Below are 27232 nucleotides of genomic sequence, written 5' to 3' on the forward strand. Positions count from 1 at the left end.
TTTAAAAAGAACCTATTATTTTAAATAATAATACTTAATTTTAAAATAACACTTTATACTTTTTCTTATAAACTATTTCATAAGATTCTCATAAGCCTATGAAATAAGTAGAGCAGATATCATCTGTCCCATTAAAAAGTAATCACTAATCTATTGTATGTGGGAGAATCTAACACATAAGATTTTCGGCATTTCTTTGGAAACTTACATAGACATTGATGAACCAGCATATCCTCTGTGAATATAAAAGGGTAACTTAAATTTTCTTCATAAATTACCTGGAATCTAACTGTAAATCTTGAATGGTTCTAGAGTCTAAGTATAATAACTTATATTAAGTGGATCTGCAGCTTAGAAATTGCTGCTGTCACGAGTAATATATTACTTCACTTACTCCAAGAATATACGGTAGGTAATTTTTGTAATTCAAAAGAACAAAATTGAGCCATATCAAATACATAGATTAGGTATAAAGTAACGTAGCAGCATCCCTCTGAAATACAAAGCTATTATGAGAGCCATAGATTATCTCTTCTCCATGGAAATGAGCATGGTGTGTGGCCACAAATTAGAATTCCACTTGACAGAGTACATAGTGTTGAATGAATAATCATTACTCAGGCAATTCACAACTACACCCCAATCCTCTCTTACTGTTCATTTTATTAATATAGCCTTGACTTTTAAGGGGATTATTGACAATTGTTAAAACTGACCTCTTAAAAATGTGAGTTTGGGTAAATATGACTCTATGGCAGGGGTCGGGAACCTTTTTGGCTGAGAGAACCATGAATGCCACATATTTTAAAATGTAATTTCATGACAGCCATACAATATGTTTAACACCAAATACAAGTAAAAGTGTGCATTTTACATAAGAACAACACTTTTAAAGTACAATAAGTCTCTGAATTTTTTTTATTTTTTTATTTTTCTGAAGTTGGAAACGGGGAGGCAGTCAGATTCCCGCATGCGCCCAACTGGGATCCACCCGGCATACCCACCAGGGGGCGATGCTCTGCCCATCTGGAGCATTGCTCTGTTGCAACCAGAGTCATAGTGCCTGAGGCAGAGGCCACAGAGCCATCCTCAGCGCCCGGGCCAACTTTGCTCCAATGGAGCCTTGGCTGCAGGAGGGAAAGAGAGAGACAGAGAAGAAGGAGAGGGGGAGGGGTGGAGAAGTAGATGGGCGCTTCTCCTGTGTGCCCTGGCCAGGAGTCGAACCCGGGACTCGTGCACGCCAGGCTAATGCTCTACCACTGAGCCAACAGGCCAGGGCTGAATTCTTTTTAATAACGTTGTTATGCTGTTGCTAACCAATGATTAATAAAGTACTTCTTACCATTAATGCAACTTCTGGTGCTGCACGGTTTTGCTGATAGCTTTGTAGTCTGGTTGATATGTGGTGAGGTTAAGCTTCATGCAGGCATTGAGACTTCCATCCATTAAACGTGATCATAGGTTGGTCTTAACGTTCTTTAGATGTGAGAAAGACTGCTCACATGCATACGTAGAGCCAAACATTGTCAGTACAGCAATACTCACATGCTGCAGTGTGTGGTATGTGACGAGAAGCACATTCCAAGTTTTGACAATCAGCTGGTCTGCAGGTTGAAGTTTTTTCAATTCTCCCCACTTGTGTTTGCTCGCCAACTCTGCTTGCTGACAGGCAAGTCCTTCCAAATCTTCACTCAGTGATCTTGAACTTATTCACCCACATGTCTGAGGCCTTCAGATCAGCAGCTTGTAGCTCAAAATCTCTGACAGAGACACCAGAGATGTAACTCAGGTCAGCGCTGTCCACTGCACACTCATGTGGATGGGTGATGAACTTAAAAAGACGAGTGCGCTCACGAAATTCTCCAAAGCATGCTTTGAATGACTGCAGGAGATTAGATGTGAAGCCCGCTAGCTGCTGGAGATCAAGATGTTGAGCAGGGTCACTTCCTGTGCATGCATCTTTAAACTCTCCCAGTTTTTCAAAGTGTAGTAAACAATCTGTTTCAATGTTGGTGATGAAGAGTTCCAGCTTGTTTTCAAATGCAAACACTGCTTGTTGAAGGGATAAGACTGTATTTCCAACACCTTGCATGTTCACATTGAGCTGGTTCAGATGATCAGTCATGTCCACAAGATAGTAGAACTTCAGGAGCCATTCAGTGTTAGCTAACTCAGGATGCTCAATATTTTCCATTTCAAGAAAAGTCCGGATTTCGCTCAGACAAGGCATAAAATGGCTGAGCACCTTCCCTCTTGACAACCAACACACATTGCTGTGCGGAAGCAGACCAGGATAATTATTCCCAATTTCATTGAGCAGTGTTTTAGACTGGCGATCATTTAAAGCTCGGGCAACAATAAAGTTGACCACCCGAATGACCAGCAACATCATTTCACCAAGCTATTTGCCACACATCTGAGCCCAAAGCGCCTCCTGATGTAGGATGCAGTGAAAACTTAGGATGGGTCTCTTCATGTTCACGAAGAAGCGCTACGAATCCTCTGTTTTTCCCCACCATGCACGGAGCACCATCAGTACACACCGAAATAAGTTTATCCATCAGTAGATTTTTTCTTTAGCAAACTCAGTGAAAGACTTGAATAAATCTTCCCCTCTTGTTGTCTCTTTCCTAGGCAAAACAGCAAGACTTTCTTCACATAGTGTGTCATTAACAACATACCTTGCAATCACGCTGAACTGGGATAAATGGCTTACGTCTGTTGACTCATCCAAAGTGAGAGAAAAGAATGGTGCTGCATTTATGTCCTTCACTTGTGTTGTCTCAATTTGATTTGCCATCATGATGGTACGATTGTGAACAGTTCTTGCCGACAGAGGTATGTCTTTTATTCGTTTGATTATCTTGTCTTTATCCGAAAAGTCGTCAAAAAGTTCATTGGCAACATCAAGCATGAATGTTTTGGCATACTCCCTATTTGTGAATGGCTTTCCGTTTTTCACAACTGCTAAAGTACCAGCAAAGCTAGCCGAATTCCAGTCACCTTGTTGGGTCCAAACACGGAGTTGCTGCTGACTAGCTTGCACTCTGCACAGTAAGTAGCTCTTGACATGCTTTCTTCCTGCTGTCCCCCGCTGGATATTTCAATGCAAATGTAGTATAGCGTGTGCCAAAGTGCCACTTTATATTTGACCGTTTCATCAATGCAATTTTATCATTGCATATTAGACACACTGCAGAACCTGCTCTCTCCACAAAGGCGAATTCCTCTGTCAAGTCCTGCTGAAAAGTATGATACTCCTCATCTTTTTTTCTTTTAGCCATCTTCTTCGTCAAAAGGGTTCTGCAATTATCTAGCTGACTACTTAATTAAAAGGAGGGAAGTTTAGTTCCTGACCTCACAACAACCCGTGTATGTTACACATTATCCAATAAAAATTTGGTGTTGTCCCGGAGGACAGCTGTGATTGGCTCCAGCCACACGCAACCATGAACATGAGCGGTAGGAAATGAATGGATTGTAATACATGAGAATATTTTATATTTTTAACGTTATTATTTTTTTATTAAAGATTTGTCTGCAAGCCAGATGCAGCTATCAAAAGAGCCACATCTGGCTTATGAGCCATAGGTTCCCAACCCCTGCTCTATGGATTAGATATAAGTATATAATAGCTGTATCTTCTGTCCTGAATTTTAGAGAAGTATTTGTCTGCTGGTAATCTTATTTGATGAGTCCTGAGGAAAAGTATTGTAGCATCACATTGTTAGATGCAATTCCTGTGAAGTTTCCTCATTCCTGAGAACAAGTGAGGTAAGCAATCTTTTTTATTGAACAAAATGATGGAATGACATTTTAGAAAATTTATAGAAAGTAAGAAGATGGAAAATGAGAGAAAAATCACATGGGTAAGGAAAATCATGAGTTTTCACCACATAACTTCATATAAAATACAAAGGAAAATTCTCTTGGGAACCCCATGAGTCATTTGCCTCAAGAACAGTGATTCATTTTCATTCAGAAAGGATTCTAAACTTTGGGAGTACAAAGAGTTTTATGACATATGGCTTTCAGCACCAGCTATGACAGAGAAAAAGGGCTGTTGATGGAATAATTCTAAGATAATGAGATCCTTAGCTGACTACATCTAATAGCCTCACAGGAAGTTTTATGATGAAAGTCAGCCAACAAGCCCATCTTTATTTGCCCTTTCCTTTGAGTTAACACAAACAGTAGACATTTATTTCTCTGAAAAATTAATTTCTTTTTAAAAAATTGTAATAGAGTCATTTCATGATAGCCCAACCTATATTTCAAATGAGGTAAAAGCTTTAAAATAACTCCCTACCTTACTGGCTTATTCCATCCCATCCTTGTCCTCATGGCATCCTGGGCATTATGTCACAACTACTGAAGGTGAAGAAACCAATCAGTGACTGGAACCATTTGAGATGGGAGTGCAAGAAGGAAATCACCCACAAGGAAGTCTGGGTCCATGTAGAAAAGGGTCTCCTATGGCGGAGCAGGAATAAGCAATAGCAAGCCACCGATGATTTCTAATTATGGGCACTGTAGATTGAATCTTTGTGTCCTCCAAATTCATTTGTTGAAATCCTAATTGCCAAAGCAATGGTATTAGGAGGTGGAGCCTTTGAGAGATGATTAGGTCATGTGGTTCAAGTCTTTATAAATGGGATTAATGCCTTTATGAAATAGATGAAGAAAGCTCTTTTACCCCTTTCACCAAGTGAGGTTACAGAGAATTGACAGCCATCAATGAGGAAATGGGTCCTCAACAGACACCAAATCTGCCAGCACTATGATCTTGAACTTCCCAGCCTCCAGAACTGTGAGAAATAAATGTTTGTTGTTTATAAGTTATTCAGTTTACAGTATTTTTTTGTTATAGCAGCCCAGATGGACTAAATCAGGGATTATGGCATAATCAGATTTCTGCTTCATAAAATCACTCTGGTGACAATATACAGGACAGATTGGAAGGGAAAGACAATGTGATATCACTTGGAAAGTTTTAGAAATAGGCTGAAGGGAGAAATGCTGGGAGCCTGAATTAAGATAATGGCTCTAGGGTTAGAGAGAAGAAAACAGATTCAACATTTAGTCATCAGGTCTTGTTCATTCTCTCTCTCATTTTTTTCTTTGAAATATCCCTACCACTTTAGTCAAATGTCCCTTATAGAATTTTGTGTTCTTCCAGTATAGGATGAACTCCAGGATCATATATATATATTTTTTATTTATTTATTTTTTTTAAACAGGATTTTATTATTTTTTATTTTTTGTCACAGAGACAGAGAGAGTCAGAGAAAGGGACAGATAGGGACAGATAGACAGGAAGGGAGAGAGATGAGAAGCATTAATCCTTTGTTGCAGCACCTTAGTTGTTCGTTGATTGTTTTCTCATATGTGCCTTGACCAGGGGCCTACAGCAGACCAAGTGACCCCTTGCTCGAGCCAGAGACCTTGGACTCAAGCTGGTGAGCCTTGCTCAAACCAGATGAGCCCATGCTCAAGCTGGCCACCTCGGGGTCTTGAACCTGGGTCCTCCACATCCCAGTCCAATGCTCTATGCACTGCGCCACCACCTGGTCAGGCTCCAGGATCATATATTGAATTTGATTTTTAAGTCTCTTTAGCCTCCTTTAATCTAGAACAGTTTATCAGCTTTTGATGACCTTTCATGACATTGAAATTTTTGAAAAGTACAGGTCAGTTCTTTAAATAAGCAATGTCATGTCTTTTCCAGGGTCACATCTGGAAGGTCAGGATGTTGTCTGGTTTCTCCATTGTGTAGTTACTATTTCCCTGCTTTGTGACCAATGATCAATCTGTAGGGAAATACTTTAAGACTATATAAATGCTCTGCTCTTCAGTAAACTTTCCACCCTAGATTAAACATTCTTTGCTGATTCTTATCCAGATTACTCTTTGCCATAATGGCTGAAAAATGGCAATTTTTTTCAGAACTCCATTTTTAAATGGACAGATAACTGCCTGAAATACAGGATTATATAAACCAGCCTAGTTGTACTTTTATAACTAAATTCTCATGGAAGTGTTCTGTAGGATGTCCAAGAAGTTTCCTAAAAAGCACAGGAATGAGGGGCTGGTACTCATCTCCCTTCCAACTCCTTCATGCTGCCTATAACACTGGCTGAAGGTCTGGCAGCCAAATTATGGACCTTACGAATGAAATCCTCAACCAGAGGATGGAAGAGCAGAAACATAGAAACTTGGGTCCCTGTTGACACCATGAAGCTTCCATACCAGTGCTATACTTCTTATGTCCAGACTTGTATCTTGTTAAAGCCACAGTTTGGCATGGGAGGGGGGTGGTGGTGTATCTCTGTTATAGATGAACAAAGTCTCTAGCTAGATACACACATAGTAGTTTAATCCCAAAGAAAGTATGGACAGCCTCCCAAAAAAGGTATAAGAGAGAAGGCCTAAAGATTAGATCCCTGAGGAACCCTGAAGATTCCTGGGCACAAGAGTAGCCAGTGTAGAAAGCTATGAAAAATCAAACATCACGACAAAGTGGTGGCTCCAAAACCAAGGAAAAACGAGGCTGAAGGGTGAATGAAATGAATAGTTCAACTATCATAAGAAAGTCAAACGAAATAAGGACTGAGAGCCTCCATTAAATCTGGCCATTAGGAAGTCTTTGTTCACCTACCAAGAAAAAAATTATTAAAATGAAGGGGGAGGCTTCCACAGTATGGCCGGCGACATTAGCTAGCGCTCACTCTGCTCTCTTTAACGAGGAAACAGCGGATTACAAGAGACTGAACTCTATATCTGCTTCTATTTCCAACAGACTCATGTTCAACTTGCACTCACAAAACAACAGGGAAAATTGTATTAATCCTTTATTTTTTTAAGTTAATATAAAATTATAGCAAAAAAAAGAAAAAGGAACCTGAACTTTAGTAACAGCTGGAACAATCCGCAGCAGCGGCGAGAGAAGAGATTTAACTTAGTTGATTTTCTGTTGTTGGTTGTTCGCTAGTCTCACGGTGATGGAAGCAGCATATTTTTTCAAAGGGACCGAAAAGCTACTGGAGGTTTGGTTCTCCAGGCAGCAACCCGACGCAAATCAAGGATCTGGGGATCTCCGCACCATCCCAAGATCCGAGTGGGACATACTTTTGAAGGATATGCAATGTTCAATCATAAGTATGACAAAAACTGACAAGCAGGAAGCTTTTGTACTCAGTGAGAGTAGCATGTTTGTCTCCAAGAGGCGTTTCATTTTGAAGACGTGGTACCACCTTCTTGTTGAAAGCACTGGTTCCCCTGTTGAAACTTGCTAGGGATTACAGTGGGTTTGACTCAATTCAAAGCTTCTTTTATTCTCGTAAGAATTTCATGAAGCTTTCTCACCAAGGGTATCCACACCGGAATTTCCAGGAAGAAATAGAGTTTCTTAATGCAGTTTTCCCAAATGGAGCCGCACACTGTATGGGACATATGAATTCTGACTGCTGGTACTTGTATACTTTGGATTTCCCAGAGAGTCGGGTCATCAGTCAGCCAGATCAAACCCTGGAAATTCTGATGAGTGAGCTGGACCCAGCAGTTATGGACCAGTTCTACATGAAAGACGGTGTTACTGCAAAGGATGTCACTCGTGAGAGTGGAATTCATGACCTGATACCAGGTTCTGTCATTGATGCCACAATGTTCAATCCTTGTGGGTATTCGATGAATGGCATGAAATCGGATGGAACTTATTGGACTATTCACATCACTCCAGAACCAGAATTTTCTTATGTTAGCTTTGAAACAAACTTAAGACAGACCTCCTATTGATGACCTGATCAGGAAAGTTGTGGAAGTCTTCAAGCCAGGAAAATTTGTGACCACCTTGTTTGTAAACCAGAGTTCTAAATGTCGCACAGTGCTTTCTTTGCTCCAGAAGATTGAAGGTTATAAACATCTTGTTTGCCAGAGTGCTACGTTCAATGATTACAACTTTGTTTTTACCGGTTTTGCTAAGAAACAGCAACAGCAGCAGAGTTGATTAGGAAAAATGAAGAAAAAACACAAAAAGAGAACACACATAGAAGAAGGTGGTGACTGTTTTTTAGATATTGATACCAGGGGCCATGCTTTCCATAACCACTACCTTATATACTAGTTGCAGAAAGCCCTAGATGTAATGATAGTACAATACAATCATTTTGAATTGTATGCATCATTATATCAAGGAGTTAGATATCTTGCATGAATGCTCTCTTCTGTGTTTAGGTATCCTATGCCACTCTTGCTGTGAAATTGAAATGCATGTAGAAAACAACTTTTACTATATGAAACTTTACAACACTTGTGACAATAGTTCAATTTGGTTTGCGCACAGTGTAATATTTCTCCAGGTATCACCCCAAATCCCCCACAGACAAGGCTTTCGTCCTCCTAGGTGTTGGCCTCAGCCTAACAACCTGGGACTGATCTATTAAATTGCTGCCAGGATGTTCCATCCAGTTACCTCCCATTTCTAGAAAGAATTCTCTACTGATGTTACTGAAACCAATTTCTACTTCATAACAGATGTTTTTTGCAACAGCAGTTAAAGTTTTTCTTTCACAAGTCAAGTCCTTTTAAGAAAATAATTGCAGTGATCCATTTTGTGTATTACTTTTTTAACATTATTGCTTCCTGTGCTTGTATTCTTTTGATTCATTCTTCACCATAATGTCTTCCCTCCCAACCCTTCCCCCAATAAAGCAATACACTGTTACACTCTGGGTTTCTACCAGTCTTATATTCTAGAGCTGGTTAGGGGGGTGGACCTAGGCTTAGGTTTTTTTGTTTGTTTGTGTTTTAGGTCAAGGGAGTCTGGCTTTTTTATTGACATTGGCTCTTTTGAAAGATAGTGACAAAAGTAAAACTTTCTGGTGTTGATTAGCAAGGAATACACATAAATGAATATTTGAATATACTGGCAGAACTATATTGGGAACTATGCCATTCTGTGCCCTTCAGTAAATAAGATTAGCTTCTCATGAGTGCTGTCTTTACTAACTTGCTTGAGTAATAGTCTAAAATTTTTTAACACTAAATTTATTGGCAAGGAGATTTCAAATAAAGGTTCTGCTGGATTCAGCAAATCAAATCAGATCATTCACTATAATTTTTAATTTAGTAGCCATTTCCACTAATTTCCGTTAATATATACTATCAACTTTTTTTAGTTCAAAGCAGCATCAGTGTCTTTGCCATCTTGTGACTTGAAGTTCTATGACTTGGTGATGCATGTAATAGTGTTTTAACTTTATATGCTCCTCTTACTGGTGGTGTTTCTTTCACTATAGTTTCAGAGGATCAAGTAAATGATCAGAATGAAAACTGTTCAGGTTATTCAGACTTACATAGTGAGGCAGAATGCTCTCCATAAAACATGACAAAATTCTAAAATGGTCAATGGGAAATGACTAGAAATACAGAATTTCCAGTGCTGGTATTTTTAACTATAAATAATTGCTAATACTGTGAGATTTAAGCAACCTGGAAAACAGTAAAATTGACTAAATTTTATATTATTGTCTTCAAGTTTGGTTTATTTGTGGCTTGATTCAGTGATGTTTTCATTCCTTATTTGTAAATGAAACACTTTTTTTTTTAGTGTTTTCTAAAACAAAATTTACTTGGTTTGAGATCAAGTTGTTGGAACACTTTCAACTTTTATTTTAAGCCCTTTCTTGATTCAAAGTTTCATTGAAGAAGCTTTCAATCAGTGGATCAATTTGATTCTGTAATTAGCACACAGAACCTAATGTTTCAGTGCTGCCTTGAGGACCAATGTTCAAAGTGGATTTTGTTCTTGAACAGTGTCCCAGTAGATTTGATGGCATGTGTTGGCTTGAGGTCTATTTTCTTTTTCTAATAGATTTAAGATTTCTATCTAATGTTGAAAAACTGCATAAATTTGTATCAAACAAAACCTAGAAAAATAAAAACTGTAGGTTAGATAGTAATTTAAATTAATCCTAGTATGTTATTAATAGAGGAGGAAAATTTTGGTGCCATAATTTCTCTCTTCATAGTGGTGTTGGGCTTAAATTGGTTGAAATGTATTTCTGTACCACAATTAAGCTTCAATAAAAGTTTGCTTAATTAATAAAAAAAAATGAAGGGAGAAACCACGACTGCAGCAAGTTAAGGACCAAATACAAGATGATATACAGATGACTTCCATAAAGCTTGCTAGAAAAGGAAAGAAATAGGATCAAGCTATAACCAACTTTCAAACTATCTACTGAGGACAGATACAAATTGTCTTGTTCACCTTGGTTGTCCAGCAACCAATGCATGCTTGATACATAGTAATAATAAATAAATAGTAGCTGAATGCAAACTACACAAAGAAAGTCCCTTTCCTCAGAGAACTCACACTCAAGTAAATAAAGAATAGAGTAAGATGAATGGTTAGAGGGCGTTTTATTTTGACAAAAGATTTTTTTATAATGTTTATTGTCTTAGACACACAGTTCTGTGAGTTTTGCCAAATGTAGACAGTCGAGCAGCAACCGCAACAAATTATGGAGTATTCGCATCACCCCAGAAAGTTCCTTTGGGTACCTTTCCCTTGCTCCCAGTCCTTGGCAACCACTGATCTTATTTCTGTCCCCATAAACTGACTTTTTCAGAATGTCATGTAAATGGAATCAAACAGAAGCCTTTGTGTCTGGCTTATTTTATTTAAGATAATGCTTTTGAGATTCATCTATGTTGTTGCATGCCTTCATAGCTCACTACTTTTATTGGTGAGCAGTGTAGTCCTTTGTTTAGCTATTTACAATCTGTTCATCTAGTGCTAAGTTGATGGATAATGGTTGCTTCCAGGTTTGGCAATTATAAATAAGAATGCAATAAATATTTGCATACAAGTCTTTGTGCAGATTTACGTTTCATTTCTCTTGGTAAGTCCTTGGCAGTGAGATTGCTGGATATAAGTTTAACTCCATAAGAAACTACCAGACTTTGCTAAGTGGCTACCATTTTGCATGCAAATAATGTACAAGACGGCCTAGCGTGCGGAGGACCCGGGTTCGATTCCCGGCCAGGGCACACAGGAGAAGCGCCCATTTGCTTCTCCACCCCTCCGCCAAGCTTTCCTCTCTGTCTCTCTCTTCCCCTCCCGCAGCCAAGGCTCCATTGGAGCAAAGATGGCCCGGGCGCTGGGGATGGCTCTGTGGCCTCTGCCCCAGGTGCTAGAGTGGCTCTGGTCGCAACATGGCGACGCCCAGGATGGGCAGAGCATCGCCCCCTGGTGGGCAGAGCGTCGCCCCATGGTGGACGTGCCGGGTGGATCCCGGTCGGGCGCATGCGGGAGTCTGTCTGACTGTCTCTCCCTGTTTCCAGCTTCAGAAAAATGAAAAATAATAATAATAATAATGTACAAGAGTTCCTTTCACTTTGCATATTCCTCAGCACTTGGTATTGTCAGTTTCTAAAATTTTAGACATTCTAATACATATATCTCATTTTGGTTTCACTTGTTTGTTTGTTTGTTTACTTATTTATTTTTGAGAGAGAAAAGGGGGAGAGAGAGAAAGAAAGAAAGAAGCACCAACTGGTTGTTTCACTTGGTTGTGCAGCCATTGATTGCTTCTCATATGTACCCTGACCAGGGAGCCCCAGTGACCTCAGGGTCGAGCCAGCACCCTCAGAGTCAAGCAGGTGACCTGGGATCTAACTGATAACCTCAGCACTCCAGGACAACATTCTATCCACTGTGCCACCAACCAGGGCTCATTTTGGTTTTAATTTACATTTAATATGGCATTTACATTCTGTTAATTACATTGAGTATCTTTACATGCCAGTGATCCCTTGCTCAAGCCCGCGACCCTGTGTTCAAGCTGGCAAGCCTGCACTCAAGCAGGTGACCTCAGGGTTTCTACCCTGGAACCTCAATGTCCTAGGTCAATGCTTTATCCACTGCACTACCACTGGGCACGCTCTTTAGCCTATTTTTAAATCAGATTGTTTGTTTTTTGCTATTGAACTGTGCAAGTTTTTTATACATTTTTTATTAACCCCTTAAGAGATATATGATTTGCAAATATTTTCTCTCATTTGATAGGCTACCTTTTCACTTTTTTAATTGTTATTTTTTCTGTACAAAAGCTTTAGTTTGACATAGTTCCACTTATTAATTGTTCCTTTTGATGTTTAAACTCTTGGTGTCATGACAAAAAAAAATATTGTCAAGACCAATGCCAAGGAGGTTTTTTCTATATTTTCATTGAAGGGTTTTATGGTTTAAGGTTTTATATTTAAGTCTTTAATCCATTTTGAGTTAACTTTTGCGAGTGATATGATAGGGTTACATTTTTATTCTTCTGAATGTGGTTATCCAGTTTTTGCAACACCGTTTATTGAAAAGATTGTCCTTTACCTTGAGGAATCTGGGCTCCTTGTCAAATATTAGTTGACTATATACTTGTGAGTTTATTTTCGGGCTCTCAATTCTGTTCCATTTTTCTATGCATCTATTTTTATGCCAGTATTCTTTTGAGAACTATAGATTTATAATATAGTTTAAAATCAGAAAGTGTGATATCTCCAGCTTTGTTTTCTAACGGTTGCTTTAGAGAATTGGGATCTCTAAATTTGTAGTTCCATACAAATTTTAGAATTGTTTGTTCTATTTCTCTGAAAAATGTCATTAGAATTTTTATAGAGGTTGCATTTACTCTGTAGTCTGCTTTGGGTAGTATGGACATTTTTAACAATATTAATTCTTCCAATCCATGAACATAAAATATCTTTCCATTTACTTGTGTCTTCTTACACTTCTTTCATATTAGTGTTATAGTTTTCAGTGTTCAGATTTTGCAACTCTTTGATTACATTTATTCCTAAATACAGATATTTTGTTGTACTTGTTGCTATTGTGTATGGGATTGTTTTCTTTATTTCTTTTTAAGGTATTTCCTTGTTAGTGTATAGAAAAGCAGCAGATATCTGTATCCTACTTTAATAAATTTATTGATTAGTTGGAATCATTTTCTGGTGGAATTGTCAGAATTTTTTATATATAAGATAATATCATCTACTAAGATAATTTTATTTTTTCTTTCTGATTTGAAAGTCTTTTATTTTTTTTCTTGCTTGATTACTCTGGCTAGGACTTCCAGTACCATATTGAATAGAAGCGGTGAGAGTGGGCACCCTTGTCTTGTTCCTAATTTTATAGGGAAAGTTTTCAAACTTTTAACATTGAGTATGCTATTAGCCATAGGCTTGTCATTTTGGGTCTTTATTATATTGAGGTATGTTTTCAATTTGTTGAGAATTTTTATCATTAAAGGATGTTGAATTTTGGCAAATACATTTTCTACTATTAAAATGATCACATGATTTTTATATTATATTAATGTGGTTTATCAAATTTTTAATTTGCACATGTTGAACTATCCTTGTATTCCAGAGATAAATCCTACTTAATGATGGTGTACAATCCTTTAATGAGTTGTTGATTTTAGTTTGTTAATGGTTCTTTTTTATTTTTTTTTTTGAGAATTTTTGCACCTATATTCATCAGGAATATTGGCCTGTAGTTTCCTTTTCTTATAGTCTTTTGCTCATTTTAAAAGTTGGGTTGTTTGTTTCCTTATTATTGGTTGTGAAAGTATATGTTCTGGATTCAAATATGTTTACAGATATGTGTTTTTCAAATATTTTCTCCAATTATATGATTTTAATTTTCTTAACCTTTTGAAAATTTTAATTTTAAATTTTTGATAAAGCTCAATGTATTAATGTTTTTGGTTTATGATTTATGCTTCTGTGTCTTATCTAAAGTTTTATGTTTTCTTCTAAAATATTTATAGTTTTAGATTTTACATTTAAGTCTATGATCAATTTTAAGTTAGATTCTGTATATGGAGAAGATAGGAGATTTGAACATATTTATAATTCAAGAGAGAAAGAGATGGAAAATATATGATACAGCAAGATCGCAAAAAAGATAGAAAACTGGAAAAGGAGTGCATGCTGATGAAATGAATTCCTTCTTCTACTAAAACAGAAAGTCTCACACCTCTTGGCCTCCATTTTCTTGAAGAAGGAGATAAGGCTGGGAAATAGGTTAGAGAAGAATAACTAAGATCTGAAATAGATGTTTGGAGAATAAGGAAGAGGGGTAACCAGTAACATATAAAAATGGAAGATAAACGATGTTAAAGGCCCAAATGAGTCTGGAAACCTGCCAGTCAGAATAGTGTTCTATTCTACTAACTATGATAACACTGAAAAGCACTCCTTGACAATCAGAAGTTATTTTTTCCTAGACTGTCCATGTAACAAAAATTGCCACCATTGATTAAATACCTACGGTCAGTCACTGTGCTGGTACTTCATGTATTTTTCCTACAGATCTTTACATCAACCCCGCAAAGAGTAATTATCCCATTTACCAAGTATGTAAAACAAAGTCCTTTGAAGGGAAGTAATTTGCCTGGGGTCACTCAAAACTTTCTAAATCTAAGGAATTTAGCCTAATGGAGATTATATGAAACTCCACAAAATTTCTGAACCTTTACTAAAACATTTACTTTTTTAGAATAGCTAAATTCTAGTTTCTTCTCCTGTTACTTAAAAAAAACAAACACCCTTATATCTAATCTCTTGTTTTCCTTATTAATATACTTCCAAATGCATTGCAAATATTCCTGTAAAAATAATTTCAGCATTAGGCCTCTCATGTACTTCATTTCCTTGGCTGTAGTTCACAGTCATATATTAGATGATGCCACTAAGTTACCTACATGTGCTGAACTTGGATCCTTTGTGTTATAATTAATAAATGAGTACTTGAGTTTGGTTGGGGTAGTTGGCTGGTAGGCAACAGTAGGTTTCAAACACATTGCCACCTTTCTCTGCCTTGTAGTTTGAACAGTTATTTAAATAGTTTAAGGCATTTTGTCCTTATTTTATTGGAAAAGTAATAATATAAAATAAAAATGTTAATAATAAGAATAAGAAGCCCTGGGTTTATAAACTTAATACAGCCATAACAGTCAGAAAGGAGTGAATCTTCATCTTTCACAAATGCTTTTTAGACTTAAACTAGTTCATTTTATTCAGTTGTGACGGAGAAATACAAAATAGAGAATGCGAGTAAAATGCTAAAACCATATTCTCAAAGATTGTATCTAAGAAGGTATACATATATCTTAAAATTTTTATGTATACATAAATCTAAGAAGTTAAATGTATATCTTATAAATATGAATTATGTGTGCTTCCCTTAATACAGTTATACTGTTTAGGTTTCATACATTTTATTATAATTTACATTTTCACAAACTTCGTATATGAAAAAGAGATTATTTACCTCTCTTTACAGTCAAAGTTCTCCAATCCCATGGGATTATTTAAATAATTTCTCACTTCTTCCTAACACCCACCTTAATCCTTTAATCTTTTCTTAAAATAACTTTTTATTTTTTTAATTACAGTTGACATATACTATTACATTAGTTTCAGATGTACAATATGATGCTTAGACATTTATATAACTTAGGAAGTGATCAACCTGAAAAGCTTAGTATCCATCTGACACCATGTAGTTATTACAGAATTGTTGACTATATTCTCTATGCTGTACTTTACAGCCACATGACTATTTTTATAACTGGCAATTTGTGCGTTTTATCCCTTCCCATTTTTTACCCATACTCCAAACTCCCGCCCATCTGGCAACCATTAAAATGTTCTCTGTATCTATGAGTTTGTTTTTGTGTGTGTTTGTTTTGTGTAGTTCTGTTTTGTTTTTTAGATTCCACAAGTAAGTGAAATTATATGGTATTTGTTTTTCTCTGACTTATTTCATTCATCACAATACCCTCTAGGTTCATCCATGTTGTCACAAATGGCAAGATTTCATTCTTTTTATGGCTGAGTAATATTCCATTGTATATATTTCATCTTCTTTATCTACTCATCTATTGGTGGACACGTAAATTACTTCCATATCTTGGCTATGGAAACTAATTCTATGATGATCATACAGATGCACATGTGTCTCTTTGAATTACTGTTTTAGGTTTCTTTGGATAAATACCCAGAAGTGGAATTGCTGGGTCCTTCTTTGTCTGTTGCTGAAGATTTTGTTTTAAAGACCATTTTGTCTGATATGACTGTTACTACCCCAGTTTTTTTTCCTTTTATTTCCTTTTGCATGAGATATCTTTTTCCATCTCTTTACTTTCAGTCAATACATGTCTTTTGATCTGAAGTGAGTCTCTTGTAGACAGCATATGTATGGGTCTTGCTTTCTTTATGCATTCAACCACGCTATTTTTTTTATCAGAGAATTTATTCTATTTACATTTAAAGTAATTATTGATAGTTATGTACTTGCCATTTTATTATTAATATTTATTTTAATCTTTCTTCTTCTTCTTCTTCTTCTTCTTCTTCTTCTTCTTCTTCTTCTTCTTCTTCAACAAGTACCTAATATTTCTTATAACACTATTTTGGTGGTAATAAACTCCTTTAGCTTTTTCTTGTCTGGAACTTAAGCCTTTACTTCTTAACAAAATCTAACACTGCTGCTCCTCTCTGTGTATCACTAACTTTTCCTCTCTGTTCCAAACCATAGCTGTCCCCACTTCAGCTCTTCCCATCAGTTGTGCTCTTTCTTTTCCCCTAAATAGTTGGCTAAATGTGTAGATTATATTTCTTTTTCTTTTCTTTTTCTTTTTTTATTCAGTGAGAGGAGGGAAGGCAAAGACAGACTCCCACATGCACCCCAACCAGAATTCACCCAGAAAGCCTACTAAGGGGCAATACTCTGCCCATCTGGGGTGTTGCTCCATTGCTCAGCAACCAAGTCCTTCCTAGCCTTGAGGTGAAGGCCATGGAGCCATCCTCAGCACCCAGGGCCAACTTGCTCCAATAGAGCCACATCTGCAGGAGGGGAGGAAAGAGAAAAAGAAGCTAGAGAAGGAGAGGTAGAGAAGCAGATGGTTGCTTCTCTTGTGTGCCCTGACCGGCAATAAAACCCTGGGACATCCATACGCCAGGCCCATGCTCTACCACTGAGTTAACCAGCCAGAGCCAATTATATTTCTTTTTTTTTTTTTTTTTTTTTTTGCATTTTTCAGAAGCTGAAAACAGGGAGAGACAGTCAGACAGACTCCCGCATGCGCCCGACCAGGATCCACCCAGCACGCCCACCAGGGGGCGATGCTCTGCCCATCCTGGGCGTTGCCATGTTGTGACCAGAGCCACTCTAGCACCTGAGGCAGAGGCCACAGAGCCATCCCCAGCGCCCGGGCCATTTTTGCTCCAATGGAGCCTTGGCTGCGGGAGGGGAAGAGAGAGACAGAGAGGAAGGAGAGGGGGAGGGGTGGAGAAGCAGATGGGCACTTCTCCTGTGTGCCCTGGCCGGGAATCGAACCCGGGTCCTCCGCACGCTAGGCCAACGCTCTACTGCTGAGCCAACCGGCCAGGGCCTATATTTCTTTATAATAATGTGATAGTATATGTTATTAAATAAAGAGAGTAAGAATATAGTCAACATAAAGAAGAATTTGAAATAAAAATAATTTATGTGTTTGCAGGTGCCCTCTGTTTCTTCATATTTTATTACATATGAGTTAATTCTTGCTTATACTCTCTCAACTCTAAAAACTATTAAAATGTCTTTGCTTAGCAGCCCTGGCCAGTTTGCTCAGTGATAGAGTGTCTGCTCAGTGTATGGATGTCCCAGGTTTAATTCCTGGTCAGGGAACACAGAAGAAGCAACCATCTGCTTCTCTGTTCCTCCCCCATCTCTTCCTCTCCCACAGCCATAGCTCAGTTGATTCTAACACAATGAGGATGGTTCCATGGAGCCTCTGTCTCAGGCACTAAAAATAGCTCATTGTGAGTATTGGCCCAGATGGGCAAAGCATCAGCCCCAGATGGAGGTTGCCAGGTGGATCACAGTTGGAGTGCATACAGGAATCTGTCTCTCCATCTCCCCTCCTCTCACTTGGAAAAGAAAAAAATAAAAATAAATTAAAAATAATTGCTCTGCTTGTCAGAGTCTTGAGAATCGTGTTATAAGCACCAATGTAACATTAACAAAATTTAGTAAATAGTACACACAGAGGACCAAAATTCCAATAAAATGTCTGACCTTTGTATAATAATAAACATAGCAAAACTCTGCTCATTTTAAACTTAGTTGAGAGAGAAGTCTAAATTAGAGACTTTTAAAAAGCTAAAATTTTATATTACTTTTGGACATCTAAAGTAAATTGAACTACTAAGGAAGCTGAAGGTTGGTTCCCCAGAAGTTCTATTTTTGTCTACTTTAACAATGATAACACTTTGGGTAGTTAGTAAAAATCTATTTACATATAAATAGCAAATGCACTTTTCTCCTTCAAAAACATTTCTTCTTTTAACCACCACGACCAAACAATCATTTAGGGGACTAATTAGGTCCCTTGAGATAGCAATGAGAGTTATTCTTTCTAAGAATGGCTTCATTAGAGATTTACATTTTATTTTAATCTCAAAAATTAAGGTTACATCCCTGACAAAATTAGAAAGAGTTATGAAGAGATACACTGAGCTCAGTGGTATAGCGTCAGCCTGGCATGTGGATGTCCCGGATTCAATTCATGTTCAGGGCACACAAGAGAAGTGACCATCTGCTTCTCCATTCCTCCTTCTCCCCCTTTCCTCTCTCTCACTCTCTCTCTCTTCCTCTCCCACAGCCATGGCTTGATTGGTTCTAGTGAGTTGGCCCCTGGCACTGAGGATGGCTCTGTGGCCTCTGCCTCACATGCTAAAAAATGGCTCAGTTGCTAAGCAAAGGAGCAATGGCCGTAGATGGGCAGAGCATCACCTCTAATGGGCTTGCCAGGTGGATCCCGGTTGTGGCACATGTGGGAGTCTGTTTCTGCCTCCCTTCCTCTCACTAAAAAAAATAAAATAAATAAAATAGTGGACATGATTTCAACTGTGAAGGACACTTCAAACCTTGTCTTAGGCTGTGGTAACCCTTAATTTATCACTTTTGATTTATTGTAACAGCCTTGGCCACATAGCTCAGTTGGTTAGAGTAAACATAGTCCCAATACGCCAAGATTGCAGGTTCGATCCCCATTTTACATTCAGGGCACATTCAAGAATCAACCAATGAGTGCATAAATAAGTGGAACAAATTGATGTTTCTCTCTCCCTCCCTCTCTCTTTCTCTCTAAAGTCAATTAATAAGTAAAAATTTTAAATTAAATAAATAATTAGGTGGTAGTTTTGTGACAGTGTTATCCACTGTATGGGCCTTGGAGTTAGAAAAACAAATCACGACTATAGTAAGGACTGGATACTGAGAATTTACAGATTTTGAAATGTTTATATAGTACTGAACTAATGTCTCTTATCCCCACAAAAATCTTAGGGAAAAAGTAAAGGAAGAGCAAAATGCCATGCAAAACCCACAAAATTTAGAGTAAAATGACTGCAGTTTCTATCTGGAGCACAGAGCACTGTGACTTTGGATAGTCATGGAACTTCTCTAGGTTTGTTTTCCAGCTACAAAATGGTACCAGTAACCTCAGAACATTATTTTGAGCATTAAGTTCAATCATGCGTAGGAAAATGTTTTGAAAACTATTAGTACCGTTCAAATGCTAGACTGAAAATGGAGAGGCATTTAATTTGCATTTTATTGTTTTTAAAATAGCACTGTTCTTGTCTTGGCCTAGGAGAGAAATTTCCTCTAATACTTGGCATCTTTTAAAAGACTAATAATAAATGCGTCCACCCATGGTTGACTCATAATTATTTCATACTTTGGTGAAGAGAAGGAAACATGATGGAAAGCAGTGATTGTAGACAAATTGTAAAGTCACTGCCACATTTGTGACAACCCTTTGATCAGGAAAGCATCTCTGTGTAGATGCAATGTAGTTTAAAGAGGTTTTTTACTGAAACATTAACAGCAACTTTTAACTATATTGTTAAAAATGAATTTACATTGTTCGATGCACAGTAAAGTTTTACAAGGATAATTAAGTAATTGACAGAAAACAATTGAAGGGAACACCTGCCTTTAATTTTTTTTTGTATTTGTACATGAATGAAAACCAAAAAAGTGACTATTGACTAGGCTAAGATGGTGATAGGTAATGTCACCAACAATTTTTTTGTTAGCAAGACTGTAAGCACTGAACAAAGAATAACAAAGAAGAAAAGTAAACATGTAATAACACATCAACTATCAGAGCTCAAAAATTTAGAAATTTCACTTTGGTTGGAGTGCCAGTCATTTCCTCCCAGCCAAAATCACAGAGAGCCTGTGGTCTGCAGACCGGAAGGGCGTTCCTTCAGGAGTAGGGGCCCTGCACTGCTCTCTGACCAGCTAATTTGACCAGGGGCATTTGGCTCAAAACAGGTCATTTACATTCTTAGACACATAGAGGCTGAATCGGAGGGTGTTGGCATTAAAAATGCAAGGTCATGCAGAGTTGTTGCCAAAATTGGCAGCATGGCAGCCCAAAGCCATGTGCAAGCCAGTGTTATGAGGCAAAAGAAACTAAAAACCTTACAGAAAAGCAGAATGGTCTGCAGAGAGGAATATGGAACAGATGTGACACAAGGACAAAGTGAAATTAGGGAACCAAAAACTTGAGGGAAAGCTGAAAAGAAAGAATAAAGAAGATAGAGCTATTTTACCATGCATGCTCTCTTCAGTTGAGTTCTGTATAATGTCTTAAAATAAATCTCCTTTCCTTTACTCTGCTGGTCCCAGTGTGTTTTGGTTCCTCGGAACCAAGGGATTTTAGCATGACATTCACTGATTTGACTAGAGCCAAAAGTAAAAAAGTAAACATGAAAGACATTGGAACAGTCAAAGTGCATTTCCAAAAACTACATACTAAATCTCATGTGACACTAAAAGCCTTTCATTGCTTATTTTTTTTATAACCGCTATATTGAGATATCATTCCCATGCTATAAAATTCACCTTTCTTTAATTATCTTTTTAATTTTTTAAATTCCACTAAGCTTTCAGATCTAGTGTCCCAGTCTACAAGTAGTTTTAACAACAAAGAGAGAATGGCTAGTAGAAGCAAGCCAACTACAGCAATATAAATTGACAGTTGACAGCCTAGCAGCAAAGGTGGAAACAGAAAAACTAACAATGAGAGAACAATAATTCCAAAGGGGAGAAAAAAGAACAATCTGGGGCCACGTAGACTATTTTCTCTACGCTCTTTTAGTTCCGAGCAACAGCTTAAGTTACATCTAATATTAGGGGGAGGCATTCTGAAGAATGAAAAAAAAAAAAAAGCAAAAACAAAAACAAGGATCTCAGCCCCACAGGGCCTCGTGGGAACCACGAAAGGCCAAATAACCAAGCCTCCTGAAGAACAGGCGCTGTAGTGGAGCCAGATCTGAGGAAGACTAGACCCAAGACGCCAGCAAGAATCAGTTACCCCAGGACTGCAGCATCACTAGTTCGCACATGGACACCTAGTGAGCAGTTTACCTATGCGATTCAGCTAGCTCTCCCCTGGGAAGCTGAACGGTGTCTTTCGGCCTCTCTGCTTGCTGCTGACTGTCTTTCTCATCATCTCTTCGGAATTTGTCAACTGCCAGCTCTGACATCTCGCACCCTGCAGACTAGGTTTTTGTTGTTGTTGTCTATTTATTTGCACAGATTGGTGCCTTCATATTGTTGAGAATTACGAAGTCTTTGGGTGGGATCTGAAATTGGCAGTCGAGGGAATCTTCACCAGTTATCATTACCTGCTTCCTGATCAAATCATCCAAAAGAAGAGCTGGACCATAGTGCATATTTTTGGCTACACTTTTCCCACTTGTTCATATTGCAGACTGCTGGCCAGCCCAGAGTATGGCTGCTTAGGTCAGGTGTCCTTTCCGTATCATGAGCTGTCGCTGAGATGCTTCAAGTTCGGCCTAGAACAGGGCACAAATGTTGGGCTAACACCTCAGCAGGGACTAGTTGCAGCGCAGTTACCTTTAGAAGGGGCTGGCACGGGAGACAGCCACCGCCCATTGTCCAGTGCATTGATCAGAGTGACCTAACTCTAAGCCTTAAAAAGCCTGAGAGCCTGACCAGGTGGTGGCGTAGTGGATAGAGCAGCGGTTCTCAACCTGTGGGTCACAACCCCAGCAGGGTCACCTAAAGCCATCGGAAAATACATAATGCATATCAGGTATTTACATTCCGAATCATAACTGTAGCAAAATTACAGTTATGAAGTAGCCACCAAAATTAGTTTTTGGTTTGGGGTCACTGCAACATGAGGAACTGTATTGCGGGGTCACAGCATTAGAAAGGTTGAGAACCACTGGGATAGAGCATCAGACTGAGATGCCGAGGACCCAGGTTCGAGACCCCGAGGTTGCCAGCTTGAGCGCGGGCTCATCTGGTTTGAGCAAAAGCTCACCAGCTTGGACCCAAGGTCACTGGCTCGAGCAAGGGGTTACTCAGTCTGCTGAAGGCCCGCGGTCAAGGCACATATGAGAAAGCAATCAATGAACAACTAAGGTGTCACAATGTGCAACGAAAAACTAATGATTGATGCTACTCATCTCTCTGTCCTTGTCTATCCCTCTCTCTGACTCTCTCTGTCTCTGTAAAAAAAAAAAAAAAAGGAAAGAAAGAAAAAAAAGCTCATTCCCTATCTTAAAGTGAGATGAGAATGAGAGAATGAACCTCCATCTAGCCTCCCCAAAACCATATATCTTTAATGCTAACATGGAGGTTTTAAGAAAAAGTTAAATTGCATTCAGTGTTGACCCTGGCTGGTTGGCACAGTGGTAGAGTGTTGGCCAAGGGTGTGGAAGTCCCCGTTGGATTCCAAGGAGGCACACAGGAGAAGCGACTATCTGCTTCTGCCCCCCTCCCCCCCTTCCCTCCTGCAGCCATGGCTGGAATGGTTCCAGCAAGTTGGCCCCAGGCACTGAGGATGGCTCCATAGCTTCACCTCAGGTGCTAAAATAGCTTGGTTGCCAAGCAACCGAGCAATGGAGTACCTTGCTCCGTAGCGGGCTTGCCTGGGTATCCTGGTTGTGGGGTTGGGGAGCATGCGGAGTCTCTCTGCCTCCCTGCCTCCCACTTTAAAAAAAAATTTGTGTTCAGTGTCTTCTAAAGAAGCAGTGATGTCTATAGTATACTTTGAAATAATTTCCATTGAAAATTATAAAAGTTAAAAAAATGGAAGGTATTTAATGCATACTTAGATATTTCAGAAACTTCAGGTTTTTAAAAATCTCTTTTTCCTTTGAAATAAGAATTAGTCCTAGTAAGTTGTTAAGAACAGAAGCCCTGAAAGTTTTCTTCTTCTGACTCTGCCACTGACCAGCTAGCAAAATCTCAATTCAGTGCCTCAATTTCCTCATCTATAAAATGAGGGTAATAGTAGCAGCTATCTTGTAGGGTTGTCAGGTTGAATGAAACATCCAAATAGAACCTTTAGCCTGATCAGGCAGTGGTGCAGTGGATAAAGCGTTGGACTAGGAGGCAGAAGACCCAGGTTCGAAACCCAGAGGTCACTGGCTTGAGTGTGGGCTCATCTGGCTTGAGTGGGAGCTCACCAGCTTGAGCACTGGGTTGCTGGCTTGAGCGTGGGATCATAGATGTGACCCCATGGTCACTGGCTTGAACCCAAGGTCGCTGGCTGGAAGCCCAAGGTCACTGACTTGAGCCTAAGGTCACTGGCTTGAGCAAGGGGTCACTCGCTCTGCTGCAGCCCCCCTTTTCAAGGCACATATGAGGAAGCAATCAATGAACAACTGAGGAGACTAAGGAGCCGCAACAAAGAATTGATGCTTCTCATCTCTCTCCTTTCCTGCTTGTCTCTCTCTGTCTCTGTCACACACACACAAAAGAAAACCTTTAGAACAAGTACCTGGTACATAGTTAGTGCTATAACGTGTTAATCATTATTATTGCTGCTGTTGTTTTGTTATTATATAAAAGAGAGCTATGTACTAATACATTAGTAGAATTTTTATAATGGCTAAGATATTCTGATTTATACATATTTATTCTCTTTTCTTTGAAGTTTTGTTGTAGCTTTGTCACACAAATAATGTATTTGCATTTCCATATGAAACAAACTGCTTTAATCAGCTTGCTGTACTGGATAACAACAGTGTTTTGTTCAGAGGAATCCACACTTATTTTAACCCTGGATCTGGTCTGTCTGTCCATTAGTTTATCTTCGTGCCTAGACTGGAAGGCAACACACGCATGGCAGTCTTCAGAGCAGGTTCCAATGTAGACAGTTGTCAATTTGAAAGTAAACACCTTTGAAAAACAACAAAGGCTAGAACTGATGCCAAAGGATTTATCTAGAGAGTCTCTCTTTGGAGTCTCTGGCCAATTCTAGGATGACTTCCTGCCTGGAAACAAGACAGAAAAGTACTGGAGTGGGTGCATGCCAAATAGTCTCAGGCTTGAAAGGAGTAGGGCTTAGTAGCAAAACCATTAAAATCAGCTAGGGAGCTTTAGAAAACATATCAGTGTTGATCCCACCTTGGCCAGTTAACTTCTAAACTTCAGTGGTGGGGTGGGGGAGGGAGGGGGCAAAAAGCAATATTTTTTTAAAGCAACAGAGTTGAGAATCCCATTGTTCAGGGCTTCCTCTAGTGTGCTTCTGACATTGGGCAAGGCCTCCTCAGAAGACAGGTGTCCAGGCAAGAACAGAAGACAGGAGAAAAGAAAACATTGCCCGAGAAGCTGCTCATCATAGCAGCCTTCTCACAAGTTGATCAGGCTTCACCTTCTGCTTAGCAATGTGCAGAAACTGAGTGGGAAGAGGAAAGGAAGTTATGATTAGTGTTGCCTGCCTTCACGGAGTTTTCAAAACAGTTAGGAAGTCAATATTAGCCAAGAAAAAATAGCAAAACCATGAAGCATTATGTTGTGGCTGTGATTAAAGGATGTGCTCTGAGAGTTCAGCCAAGGTGAGGGAAAGGTTGACATGGAGGAGATGGAACCCCCTAAGGATGAGTAAATTTGGGGACAAAGGGACAATGACGAAGGCAGTTATATGAGCAATAAACAGAATGAGCTAGGCCAAAGGAAGGGCATGTGATGGCACAAATAATAACAAGGCCACTCTAGCTAAGGTGAAGAACATCCCAGGGCAGTAACAGGAAATATATACTGCTCACAAAAATTAGGGGATTAGGGGATAGTTTCAAAATGAATATGAAGCAATAAAATATCCCCTAATTTTTGTGAGCAGTATACTTGAATAATTTAAGTAGAATGGGATTAAATTATATGGGCTGGTGTGCTAACCTGAGCAATTTAAACAGACTACAATAAGGAATGGGAGGATGTGGTAGGGTTTTGAGTAATAATAGGCAATGTTTTCAAGTAATCTGACAGGACATTGGAGGAGACCAGAGGAGGAAAGACTGGGTAACATGAAAATATACAATAAATAAATAAATAAATAAATAAATAAATATCTGTGTGTTATATATGTTTGTGGTGTGTGTGTGTGTATATATATATATATATATATATATATATATATATATATATGAAGAAACAAAGAAAAAGGGAGTAAATCCTAGAAATAGGTTTACATTCTTTTTGTGTGTGCTTATTTTGATTTTGATTTTTATCAGACTATGTAATATATGCACATTATAAAATCTGAGAAATCACATAAAGGAAAAAGAGTTCCTGAACGGTTTGTTCCATGCCCAGAACATCGGCCCAGCAAATGGACATCTAGGATCAATTCCCAGTCAGGGCACACAAGAAAAGTACCCATCTGCTTCTCTCCCCTTCCCTTTCCCCCTTCTCTCTTTGTTGCCCTCCTGCAGCCAGTGGCTCTATTGGTTAGAGCATCAGTGTCAGCCCAGGGCACTGAGGATAGCTCAGTTTGTCCAAGCTGGTCAGCCTCAGGCACTAAAAATAGCTCAGTTGATTCAGCATTGACCCAAGATATGGGTTGCTAGCTGGATACCAGTCAGGGTACATGTGGAAGTCTGTCTCACTATCTTCCCTCCTCTCACTAAAAAATAAAAAGGAAGAAAAAAAAAGAAACATATCATGCATAATCTCTTTAAACCCAAATAACCACTTCTTTGACATATTTCTTTCTAGTTTTTCATTTATTTTAATGCAGTTGTGATCTCACTGCCTAAGCAATTTTGTAACATGTCTTTAATGTAATAGTGTGAGAATCTTCCTATGACATTAATAGCTCTAAACTTCATTTTTGTAGTTGTGTGCCCTTAGTTGGTATAGATGTACTGTGATTCACTTATAGGACAACAGCTCTAAAATTACCTTCAATTCTTCTTCTGTTAAAACAGTGCTGTGTAGAAATACATCTCTGTGGGTGAATCTTTGTCCATCTTGATGGTTTCATCCATAAGATATATTCCTAGGCATGCCATGACTGCATAAATATTTTTTTGTTAAAGTTCTTGCTACCTACTGGGAATTTGCTTTCCAAAAGTATTGACTAATTGGCACTTCTGTCAACATATTATAGCAATACTGGTTTCATTTTATCCTTGCTAATTTGCTGAAGTAAAATATAAATCTAATTTGTATTTCTTTTATGCGTGAGGTTGAGCTTTTTATGTGCTTATTAGTCACTTGTATTTTCCTCACTATGAATGATTTGTTCATTCTCCTTTTCCAAAAGAGGAATAGTAGGAAGGAACAAATTTTAAGACTTGCCAATATATTAAGGATGAAAAATAGAAAAGATTCAAAGTTGTCATGTTCTTGTAAAAAATAAACAAGATGAAGCAAAAAAAAGAGCAATAAATGTGGCAAGAAAGAGACTACTTTCCATAAAATATAAAGAGGTTATACCAATGAATAGGTCAATAACCTAATTTTAAAATGGATAATAGGCATGAATAAATAGTCCTAGAAAAGGAAATACAAGTAGATTTTAAACACAGATATTCAACCTTACAATAAAATATGCAAGTTAAAATTAAAACAAGATAGCATTTTCATTTAACAGATCTTCAAAGACCAAAATGTTTAATAATAGACTTTGTCAAGAGGCTGTTGGGAAACAGGCACTCATCCATGTTTACAGACTGTTAATTTATATGATCACTTTGGGAGATAAATGGGTAATAGATATTAATATGGAAATTGGACATATTCTTTGACCCAGCAATTCGACTTTAAGGAATTTATTGTACAGATAATTCACAATATGTTTGCAATAACATATAACCCTGATAATAACTGCCAATTTGTTGATGGAAGCAC

At 38.3% G+C, this 27232-nt stretch overlaps 1 protein-coding gene and 1 pseudogene across 1 annotated transcript in view; both read left to right on the forward strand.

Annotated features, from left to right (window-relative positions):
- LOC136329571 (DNA-directed RNA polymerases I, II, and III subunit RPABC4-like) overlaps positions 1 to 27232 on the forward strand; it is a 387759-nt gene that overhangs the window by 153887 nt on the left and 206640 nt on the right. The window lies entirely within an intron of this gene.
- Positions 6979 to 8050, forward strand: LOC136328496 (S-adenosylmethionine decarboxylase proenzyme pseudogene; annotated as a pseudogene).

The sequence above is a fragment of the Saccopteryx bilineata genome, chromosome 3 (genome assembly GCF_036850765.1).
Source record: "Saccopteryx bilineata isolate mSacBil1 chromosome 3, mSacBil1_pri_phased_curated, whole genome shotgun sequence".
NCBI classification, from domain to species: Eukaryota; Metazoa; Chordata; class Mammalia; order Chiroptera; family Emballonuridae; genus Saccopteryx; species Saccopteryx bilineata.